This window comes from Chinchilla lanigera, unplaced genomic scaffold (assembly GCF_000276665.1).
Source record: "Chinchilla lanigera isolate Chin_1 unplaced genomic scaffold, ChiLan1.0 scaffold00060, whole genome shotgun sequence".
Taxonomy (NCBI): domain Eukaryota; kingdom Metazoa; phylum Chordata; class Mammalia; order Rodentia; family Chinchillidae; genus Chinchilla; species Chinchilla lanigera.
Genome location: NW_004955461.1, coordinates 2,991,560 through 3,002,050, shown reverse-complemented (window position 1 = coordinate 3,002,050; position 10,491 = coordinate 2,991,560). Strand labels below are relative to the sequence as shown.

The following is a 10,491-nucleotide window of genomic DNA, read 5'->3' as shown; positions in this document are numbered from 1 at the left end:
TCCTGTGAAGCACGGTTTTCATGGGTTTCTTAGGATGCCTCATCAGTTCACGAGATGAGCCATCTGCAGGTGACAGCAGACTCAGAAACGCCAAGAGAAACACACACGGGCGTGGTTTCCAATTTTTGGATATTATTTTAGTGCATACCTGGCTGATTGAATTGTGACATTAATAGATGAGAGCCCAGGAAAGGTAAATGACTGACCTAAAAATACACAGCTGGAATTAGACAAACCTAGAAGCAAAACTCAGGGTTCCATAATCTCTTTCCCTGTCACCTAACTGCCTTGCTTAGAATAAAAAGACCAAACAGAGCCAAAAACTGTAATACTAATTTTAATTGAATGACAAAGCAATAGGAAAGAAGGGTACAGTCCAGAGGCAGTCCTTCCCGGGTTCTTCATGGCGTGGTCTCAGGAAGAGCTCTGGACTGGGGTGTGCTGGGGGCTGCCTCTTTCCCCAGCCTACACACAGCAGACAAAGAACCAATCACACATTCTGTGGGGCAATCCTGGTAGCACTGTGAAAGGCCTATTATTCACAGCCTAACAGCTTCAAGAGGTTCCCTGAGTCCATTGTACAAATAAGAAAGACAAGGTCTGGGGAGCGAGGGCCCATCCAGGAACACCTTGGCTGTGAGCAGAGCCCAGCTGAATCCCACAGCACTCCCTCTCCACTACTAGGCAATTCCCAGGGCACAGTGCTATTCCTTAGGTGGAGGACAAAAGAATTTTGGTCTCATTGGCAACCCTTAGAATTTCACACACTTGTCTCTACTGGCTTGGCATAATCTCCTAGGAAGGTGGCTGGTTTTAACAGAATGTTATATAGCTACCTAGATAGCAGTGGATATGGCTAGTTGGTCAACCTACACATGAGAATGGATCTAGAGGTCTAATGAGGAAAGCAGGTAAAGGAATTTATTTGGTTCTAATCAGAGATGGCGTATCTACTCAGTGTAATAAAACTGTGCAGCAGTTCAAAGGAAAGAGGTGGCCGTGCACTGCACCCCTGGATAGACTGCTGAGTGAAACTGGATAAGCTTTGTAATATTCTGCTTATCACAGGTCTAGAGGTTGACTGTGTGTGTGTGCATAATGTGCAGAAATGTATTAGGAAGGTCTGTAAAGATGTGTTCTAAATGATGACAAATGCTTGTAACGAAGAGACAAGGGCTGGAGATGGTGACTTGGAGGACATTCAGCCTTATTTGGCAAGGGTTTTTTTTTTTGCCCTAAGATAAATACATTCACTTAGTATCTATGTAATAAAAGATTGACATTTTTCAAAATGAGAATGCAAATAGCATTGTAATGACTCATCTGCGTATTCGCACCTACTGTGCACCAAGAATACCACAGGGTGAAAAGTACAGCCCTACCCTTCACCTTATACTCTGCCTGTGGGCAGGGGGTGACCCTGAGGGTAAGCACAAGGAGGTAGTGAGTGTGTGCTGCTCAAAGAAAGCAGAGTAGAGAAAATCAAGGAAGTGCCCTCCCTCCTCGACCAGGGACCCAGAGACCATAACAGAGCCCCAGGAAATACTGCCAGAGCTGCCATTGTGAAATGCAGGGACTGTGGCAATTGTCTGCAAAGGCACAAACCCTTTGTCATTTTAAAGGCGGCTCCATTGCCTTTGACTTCAGCTAGCGGTTTCAAAGGAATGTTTTAGTATAAAGGTCAGCCTGCAGCTCCCAGACATCTGACCCCACAACCAGGGAGGTGGTTTTGGCTGTTTTTATCAGTACATATGGTTTACTCTGCTAGGCTACAAATGGCCTCCGCCAAAATTGCTGTTTTGATTTGGGTTTCTAAAAATAGCTCACGGGAAGCCTGTAGTGTGAGAGGAAGATGGGTTGTGCGCTGCTCCAGGGAGGAAAAAATATAAAGAAAGCATTTGAGTTGAATTACCTAAGAGCTGAAATTGAGTGCAAATATCTCCTTGTAGCAACTGCTATATAATTAGCCATCCTAATGGAACCCTTTCAAAACCGAGGCAGCTCAACAAGTAAGTTTAATTGAAAATAAAATTTCCAGACCAACTATTTTGTCAAAACCACATTAAATGAAGATAGCTCAGCAGTGACCAAACCAATGGTGAGAGATATTATGTGCACTAGGAGACAGGCTGGGAAGGAGGGAGTGCGCATTCCTTTTTGGGGGGTGGTGGTAATTTTCTAAGCTCCTCTTCCCAGTTCCTGTGTCTTCTAAGTGTTTTGGAAAATGCATTCAATTCTCTCTAGGTCAGTATGACTGCTGCCTTTGCCTCCTGAGTAGGTGTACTACAGTCTCCTGAAAAAGAAAAGGTAGGATTAGCCTCTCAGGCAAAGAGGGAATGAGAACAGAAAATACCACTGGCCCTGTGACCCAGCTGCTAGGAGGAAAAGCACACTTACTTGCAGGCTCCTGGAGAGTCGTAGTAACCTGGAATTTCTTAGCATGTGGACTTCCATCTTGGCTACTTTTCAATGGTGTGACTTCTGCTGAGTTGCTTAACATCTCTGCGTGATGGTTTTCTCACCTAAAAAAAAGAGAAAAGAAGAGGCTTGTTATCCCCACACCTTCTAGGGTGTTGGGCAGAGTCCAGGATCCATCTGGCATTAGTTTGAGGAGAGCTGGGAGGAGAATCAAGTGCTTCCTCGCTTCTCCAGATGGGCAAGTGCATGGACCAACAGCAGTGTCGATCGAAGCTTGGTACCTACTGTTCATGCAGCTGCTGGCCCAGTACAAAGACTGACAAGGCAGCATTTCCCGGGAGCTTCTATAGCCTGACCTGGGCCAGCTCTCAGGCTGTGGGTCTGACCAGGTGACAAGCACCAAGAGAAAGTGAACTTAGAGCTGCCTGGGATGAAGGTGTTGCCAGGGGAGCACCATGCCTGGCATGCAGACCTTGCCAAGGCGACAGACCATACATCAGTGGCACTGAGTGTTGCCTGGAAGGGAAGCCTGAGTGTTATCGAAATGAGAAAGGTAGGAAGGGAGAAAGGGACAGAGAAGGGAGGAAAAGAGGGGTGAGAAAGGAGAAAAGGGAGGGAGGGAGGAATAGAGGAACATTTGGATTTTAAAATTTAAGAGACAGTTGAATCCCTGGTTAGTGGGATTAGGTACAAAGGGGTTCTGAGTGAAACCTAGGCCTTGAAGCCAACATCCTTTTTGCTTAGAGCCACGTATACAGCTTGGCTGGCCACCTCCCTTCCTACTGAGCACCTGGCGGTGTGCACAGTACTCGGCCTAGGCTAAGCATGCTCAGGTGGGGAAAGGGTGTATAGGAATGTCTTGTGCAGCTGACAGCTGTCACGTTTATTTGCCCCTGGAACCAAGAGATACTGCAATTAGCTTGCTAGGATATACCTTCTTTGTTCCCTGTGGTGCTTTCCTTAGTCCATTTAACTTAGTCAAAACAAAAGATGTCTCTTCCAGAAGATTCTTCGAGCCTGGTTTCTAGACCTTCCAAGGACTCACATGAGGTTGAGCGATGCGACTCTCACACTTGGCATCAGTGTGAATGCAGACAAGAGAGGAGCACGAGGTAGCAGATGTGCCGGCCGGGGCTGAGCGTCACTGACCACACTCAGCCTGCAGCCACTCTGCAAATCCTTGCTGTGAGGGAGCAGAACGCGAACCTGATTTTAGTGAAGAGGAAGCTGAGGCTCAGCAGGACTGGGGGGCAGAATCGGGAATTAAATGGTGCCTTCCCAGCCCTCTATATGCACTCTCTTCTATACCTTGTGTCAGTGTCCCCAGTTCCTTCCGGAAACTAGCTGGGTGTTACAAACATTATGCTGTATCTTGGTGGTCACTGGAGACTCTTTACAAAAACACACCTGAGTCTTCTTTGGCTGGGAATGTATTCCCCTACTTCACAGAGTCTCAGTGGCCTTTTGTTGGGCACCCCAGATCCTACTGTAGGTGACTAGTAGGATGGCTGGAGCTCAAATGATTGTCCTGTTTTTCAGAGGTGCTTGACATTTGCTAAGCAGACTCCTCCTCCAGCTTTCTCAGTTTCTTCATTCTAAAAAATGGTGAGAAGGGAGATTAATATTTATCATGTGCTACTCTAAGCACTTCGTGTTGTTAGCCCACTGAGTATTTGCACCGTACTGTTATTACTCTTGACGTACGAAAGAGAAAGCCAAGGAACAGAAAATGAAGTTACTTGCCCAAGGCCCGTCTACTAGAAAATGTCAAAAGGTGGATTCATCAGCTGGCTTGGCTGGAACCTGGGCTCTGACCATGACACGGACTTGCTCTCCGATTTCTATGAGATCAGAGAAACAAAGTGCTTGGCAGGTCACCTGGAAGAGTGAGTACTCAGCACTCATGACTATTAGGTATCACTTGAAACTTATGATGGCACTGTGGTGCTCTCCCTCTGAATCTTTCCACTGCTCTCTGTCCTGGGGACTCTGCGGGAAACTAAATTAGGGCAGTTGCAGTGGCAATGGGCTTGACGTCTGCCTGGCCGCTTTGAAGATGAGTGGACAGAAGTAATCCCTAGGGAGCTGGACACACACGCATGGGCTGGCTCACTGCTTCTGTACTTCTCTGCAAATGGTTAATCCAGAGAGCCTGGAGGGATATCCAGAAGGAGAGCATACATTCATATGCTCCAAAAGTAGAACTAGGTGCAAAAAACACCATTGGCCACTGTGTCTTCATTACAGTATTCTCAGTTCTACTCAGTTCAGGGCAGACAGGGATGCACTGAAAAGCAGTACATGGCAGGGGAAAGCACCAACCAAGCTGGAACAGCCATGGTGATCCTGTCGTCTCTGCCAGGGGGACCCCTGGCCCAGTCCATCCAATGATACATAGAAGTCTACTGGAGATTTCTGGGGAAACTTTCCTCTAGTTGGTGTCAAAGGAGCCCATTCCCTTACTGATATTCCTTGTCCCTCCAAATGCTGGGATGCAAGTGGAAATACTAACAGCACAAGGACGTGGTTGTGTGACCAAACGCAACCTTTCTGGTACATTGGATCACATAGGGGCTGCTGAGGTCTTGGGGGAACAGAAACTCTGAGCATGGCTGGTGGAAGTGTATGCTGTTGCCCTCACTCTGGAAAACAATCTGGCGATACTTGTGAAATGAAGCACATGTGTACATTATAACTCAGAGCACGAGAGACTCTCCCACAATCCATGCAGGGTCAGGTGGGAAGTGTTCATCACAAAACCAGCTGTGCACAAGGGAATTATCAGGTCAGGACCTTGGGCAAAGTTGACCCGGTGTGCCCAGAGTGTGGACAGCAGACAAATGTGCCTTGAACATATGAGTGGGTCTCCCAAAGGTCCACGTGTTGAATGCTTGGTTCCTGGTGTGGTAATGTGAAGAACTGGAGGCTCACGGGAAGGGACAGGTTGCCATCCTTCAGAGAGCAATACAGGGGTTCTCCTGAAACCCTCAGGTAGTGCTTAGAGGGTGTTGTCATAAAAGAGCAGACCTGGCCCCACCCATCAGTCTCTCAGCTTCCTGTCTCGCTGTGTGATCTCCCTCCCACATACATACTCCCTCCATGATGGATGCCACTGGCCAGGGGCCTTCCAGAGAGCCAAGCCATGCCAGTGACACGCCCTTGAACCTCCAGAACTATACTGGGTGCACATGCACGGCATGGAGCAGATGCACTGGAGTAAAAGCTCACAGAGGGTTGGAGAGAATGCAAATGGAGAAAGCAGAAAAGGAAGTGAGACACAGGAAGTTGTCATGAAATGTTACAGAAAAAAAAAAAAAAACCCACCAGATTCAGAGTCGGAAAGCCCAGGTATGAATGTTGCTATGCTTCTTACTGGCTGGGACACTTTGGCAAGCACTATGGCGGAGGGCAGTAGGAAGAAAGAGCTGCCCCCAAATGCTGCCACATGCCTCTGGGCAGGTTGTGAGCAGAGCCTGAGTCTGGAACACATCTGGGCCTTCTTGGATGCACCTGCCATGAGCCCTGAGGACTGACAGTGCTTGTCTGTGAAATGGGGATTACAGCAGAGCTGACAGAGGATGGAGAGCACCACAAGAGGCTTGATGTCCACTGAGGAAAAGCATGTACCCTCATTAGCTCATCCTTGTACCACTGAGCTCTGCTGGGAATGCAGCAGCTCCTCTGTCGGGTGTGACACATGCAGTCCCAACACCAGGACCCACCTGCCCTTCATTCCTGAACATGAGCCCCGTGCACTGCCTGATTTGCAGTGAGTGTCCTGCTGCCCCTTTGTAACACCACTCTTGGAGGCATGTGGTGTCCTCCACATCCACATCCATGGTTCTTTTCTTTCCCTTCCATGGCAATAAATATTTTCTAAGGGAATGAGCCAGGTCACAAAGAAGGAAGGGATGAGGAGGCAGAAGACAAGAAAAATGAGGAAATTGCCACCTTCTACTATTCCAAGTAGGTCCAACCTTCATGTTCCAATGAGGAGCCAGTCTCTCTACACAGAGGACGGACATCATCCTAGGGTGGTCATACGTCTTTCGGGGTTGTCCTATCACAGACTGTCACCGCTGTCCTTAAGGTGCTCCCCTTCCTCACGAGGACACTTTGGCTGCCTGTGAGACAGAACAGCAGAAGTGTGCTCTTGAGGTCCCCTTCTCCCCCAAATGCACTTGGCTGTAAGAATATCTTTGCACTGCACAGCCTTCCTTTTTTTTGGAGCGTGTCTTCTAAAGAAGCCCCCAAACAGTGATACAAGGTCCATGGAGGACTTTGATACCGCCTGACAAATTACTCCAAAAGACCAATTTATGCTGCCACTAACAAAGGAGGCTTATGTTAAGCTGCCTACAGCTTCTCAGAATAAACTCCACAGCTTGTTATTCTAAATTTGTGGTAGGCTGCTGGGAGTGAGACATCCTTGTTGCCCTGTTTTGCTGACCATGACTGTGATTCCCAGGAATCTCAAGTTCACAAATGCACTATTTTCTTCTTGTGAAATCTGCCCAAAAGTGCTCAGATCTTCTCGAAGATTCTTCTGGTAGAAAGAGACTCTTTCTTTCTCTAGTAAGATGGAATCTCAGTGTTGTTTTGATTTTCATTTCTCTAGTGTCCAAAGGTGCTGAACATTTTTATGTATTTATTAGCTATTTGTATTTCTTCTCAGAAGTGTCTGTTCTTTCCAATTGCTCATTTTTGATTGTGTTTTCTATTGGTGGGGTTCTACTTTTTTAGCTTTTTATATATTTTAAACATTAATTCTTTGCCTGAGGAATAACTGGCAAAAATTGTTTTCCATTCTGTAGGTTGTTTCTTCATTCTGTTTGGTTGTTTCTTTTGCCATATAACTTTTAAATGTGATATAATCGCATTTGTTGGTTCTTAGCATTTGTTGGGCAATTGAGATTCCGTTCCAAAGGCCATTGCCCATGTCTCTATCTTTAGGGGTTGAGAAAGGAGGGTCAGGAGGAGAATGGGAAATAAAAATCATTAAGATGTGATGTGTATATGTACCAATCCCCCAAGATGAACATGAGTACTATGCACTGCAAACATACACAAATTTAAAAAACAAAGGGAGGGCTCCTTCAGTGGAGAGCCTGAGGAGGAGATGGAGACAGGACTGTAAGCATGGGGAGTGGGGTGCGTGGTATTGTAAAGTCCCCCAAGAAGGAAAATCAGAGGAATCATATATGGGATAGTTGCATGAAAAACCCCAACTACACACTTACAATACAGCTACTCAGGAGGCTGAGGTAAAAGGATAGCATGTTGGAAGCCAGCTTAGGCAATTTATCCAGACCCTGCCTCAAAATGTTAAAAGAGCTGGAAAAGTATCTCAGTGGTAAAGTTCTTGCCCACCATAGGTTTAATCCTCACTGATGCCAAAAGAAAGAATATTAAAGAAAAAAAGAAAAACTACAACTAAAAATCCCATGTCCAGAGACCATGGCTGTCCAAAGTGTGTACACAAGTGGGTGGGACAGAGGCTGAGCCATGCAGAAGGAAGCTAGAGCCATATTCTGAGTGGAGGTGCTCTGTAAACTTTTTTACAGCTGTAATTGGACTGATTTTCACATACAGTAAACAAACAAAAAGAAGGTGAGTCAAAGAACAGAAAATAAGAAGATGCCAGCAGAGTAAAGAGAACGTGGAAGTGAGGCATAACGACGGAGTGATACTTCTGCATGTCCCATGGCAGCGGGTGCTCTGCTGCAGAGCAGGGTTGACTACAGTGTGTGATAATTTGCTTCTTTTTTTTTTTTTTTTTTTTTGGTACCGGGAATTGAACTCACGACCTTGTGCTTGCCAGGAAGGCGCCTGCGCCACTGAGCTATATTCCCAGCCCTGTTTCATATTTTAGAAAGAACTAGAAGAGAGGAGTTTAATGGTTCCCCATACAAACAAATGATAACTGTTTAAGGAGACAGAGATTTTAATTACCCTTATTTAAACATTATACATTATATATCAAATTATCACAGTGAAATCCCTGTAAATATGTACAGTTATTATGTGCCAGGGAAAAGCATGTGGGGCATCCCACATGCTTAGGGCTAAGGACAAGGTCAAATCCCTTTCTACACGTAGGGCAGCCCCAGGTCACAGATGCAGCCTGGTGCTGGTCACCCCTGCTCTGGCCTTCAGCCTCCAGGTGCTCCCGTGGGCTGGGACATCTACAGGAGGCCCTCTTCTGGGGCCTGTAGGGCTCACTCCAGCAGCTCCTCTAGTCTCTGCCATTTTACAGCTTCCTTTTCATGACTTGAAACTAATAATTTTATAAGTTGGTTCTCAAACTTGTTTATGGGTCCTTGGAATAGGATAGGTAGGGTAGGTCCCAGGTACTCTGTTTATAGCCCCCACCTGGCCAAATCTAAGAAGTCTGATTAAAATGCTAATTGGTGAACCCCACCCCAGACCTCCTGAGCTAGAAAATCTGGTAGGGACCCAGAAATAACATGTTAGCAAGTTTCTCAAATGATCATTTGCTAATTAAAGTACCCACCTCAGTGCCATAAAAAGAAGGAACTGAGGAGATCACTCGGAGGATGGAGAGTCACAGAGATGATGGGAGAAGGGAGGCACAGGACGGCAGCACACAGCTCTCGGTTTGTACCTGTGCAAATGCGCACATGCCCCCAGGAGTCCCATGAGGTCTACAACAGCGAACATGTGTGTAGAACCGTGACTAACCCTCTTTCAGAAAGCACCATCACACTCCATCTGGGATCCAGTACACGACTGTGATTTGCAAGAAGAGCTGATGTTTCCAACACAACTGCTTGAAGACCCAGCCACAGCTGCCAGGGACTGGGCGCAGGAAGAAACAGAAACAGCACTGTGCCCCAGATGTTTGCAGCAGTCAGCCCCACCTTTGGTTAGAGATAAGTTCCAGCTGCAACAACCAGCTGGGAAGGGAGGCCTTGTGAAACCCTTTCTCTACACTCAGAGATTGATAAAGCTGTATGCATTCGCCAAGTACAACACGATGTTCTGAAGTACACATACAAAATCTAGTCATTAACATATGCTTTACCTCAAATGGCTGTGTGTGGTGAGAACAACTTTATATCCACTCCCTTAGCATTTTTCAAGGATGCAGCAGTCTTAACTACAGGTACTGGGTATGGAGACAGTAAGCCTTTTGAACTTCTTCCTCCCGTCTAGCCAAAATTTTATAACCTTTGACCCACATCACTTTACCCTCACTGCCTCCAACCTACCAGCCCTGCTGACTACCATTCTATTCTCTGCTTTTATGAGATCAACGTTTTAAGATTTGCTTGTGAGAACATTGGTACTGTCTTTCTTGTCTGGCTTGAGCCATATGCACATAGACATGCATGAATCTATCAAATAAATGTGTATTTAAGTTTCTTCAATAGTTACACACAGACCACCTGTCACGTCTTGTATCGAGATATCCACCCCCCCAAAGCCTCATGCTGTCATGGGTGGGAAGATTCAAAGGTGGCTGGATTAGGGTGTGTGCCTGTGGATTAAATGTGTGATACTGGACTATCCTGCCATCAGGATAAACTTGAGACATTTCTAGGTAAATGAATGCACCTTGAGAGCCTACTCTTCAGTGAAATAAAATGGACAAGCATGTTTAACTATCACATTGTTTCTTCTGTGTGAGAAACTGAAAGAGTAAATAGGGACCAAAACGTATGATAGACATTGGGAAATAGAAAGAAAGTTCAAATGGGAAGGGGAACCAGGAAGGGGGGGGGGGAAGGAAAGAAGGGAAAAGAAAAAAAAGAAATAGAAGAAAAAATGGAAACAAAGTTTTCATAAATAAGGAGATAAAGAAGGGTTGAAGGGAGGGGAGATGAAAAATCAAGATGCATCATGTACAGGTATAAATTCCCAATGATGAATGTGATCATTATGTATATCAAAATGTACCAATAAAATTTGTTTTGTAAGAAAAGGGTGCAATACTGGGATTAAGGATGTAGATAATGGGGGCTGGGGATTTAGCTCAGCAGCAAAGAGCGCCTGCCTGGCAAGCGCAAGGTCGTGAGTTCGGTTCCTGGTGCCGGAGAAAAACCAAAAAAA

General features: G+C 46.0%; 1 long non-coding RNA gene across 7 annotated transcripts in view; it reads right to left on the bottom strand.

Moving 5' to 3' along the window:
• Nucleotides 1–321: 321 nt before the first annotated feature.
• LOC102004680 overlaps nt 322–10,491 on the bottom strand; it is a 232,304-nt gene continuing 222,134 nt past the window's right edge. For 5 of the 7 annotated variants that reach the window (XR_001236575.1, XR_001236576.1, XR_001236580.1 and 2 more), the window contains 2 exons: nt 2,398–2,522; nt 322–2,293 (listed from right to left, as the gene is read on the bottom strand). This is a non-coding gene — a long non-coding RNA (uncharacterized LOC102004680). Of the gene's footprint in view, nt 2,294–2,397; nt 2,523–3,825; nt 4,014–10,491 lie in introns of all 7 variants that reach the window. The other 2 variants (XR_001236579.1, XR_001236578.1) reach the window with 1 other exon arrangement.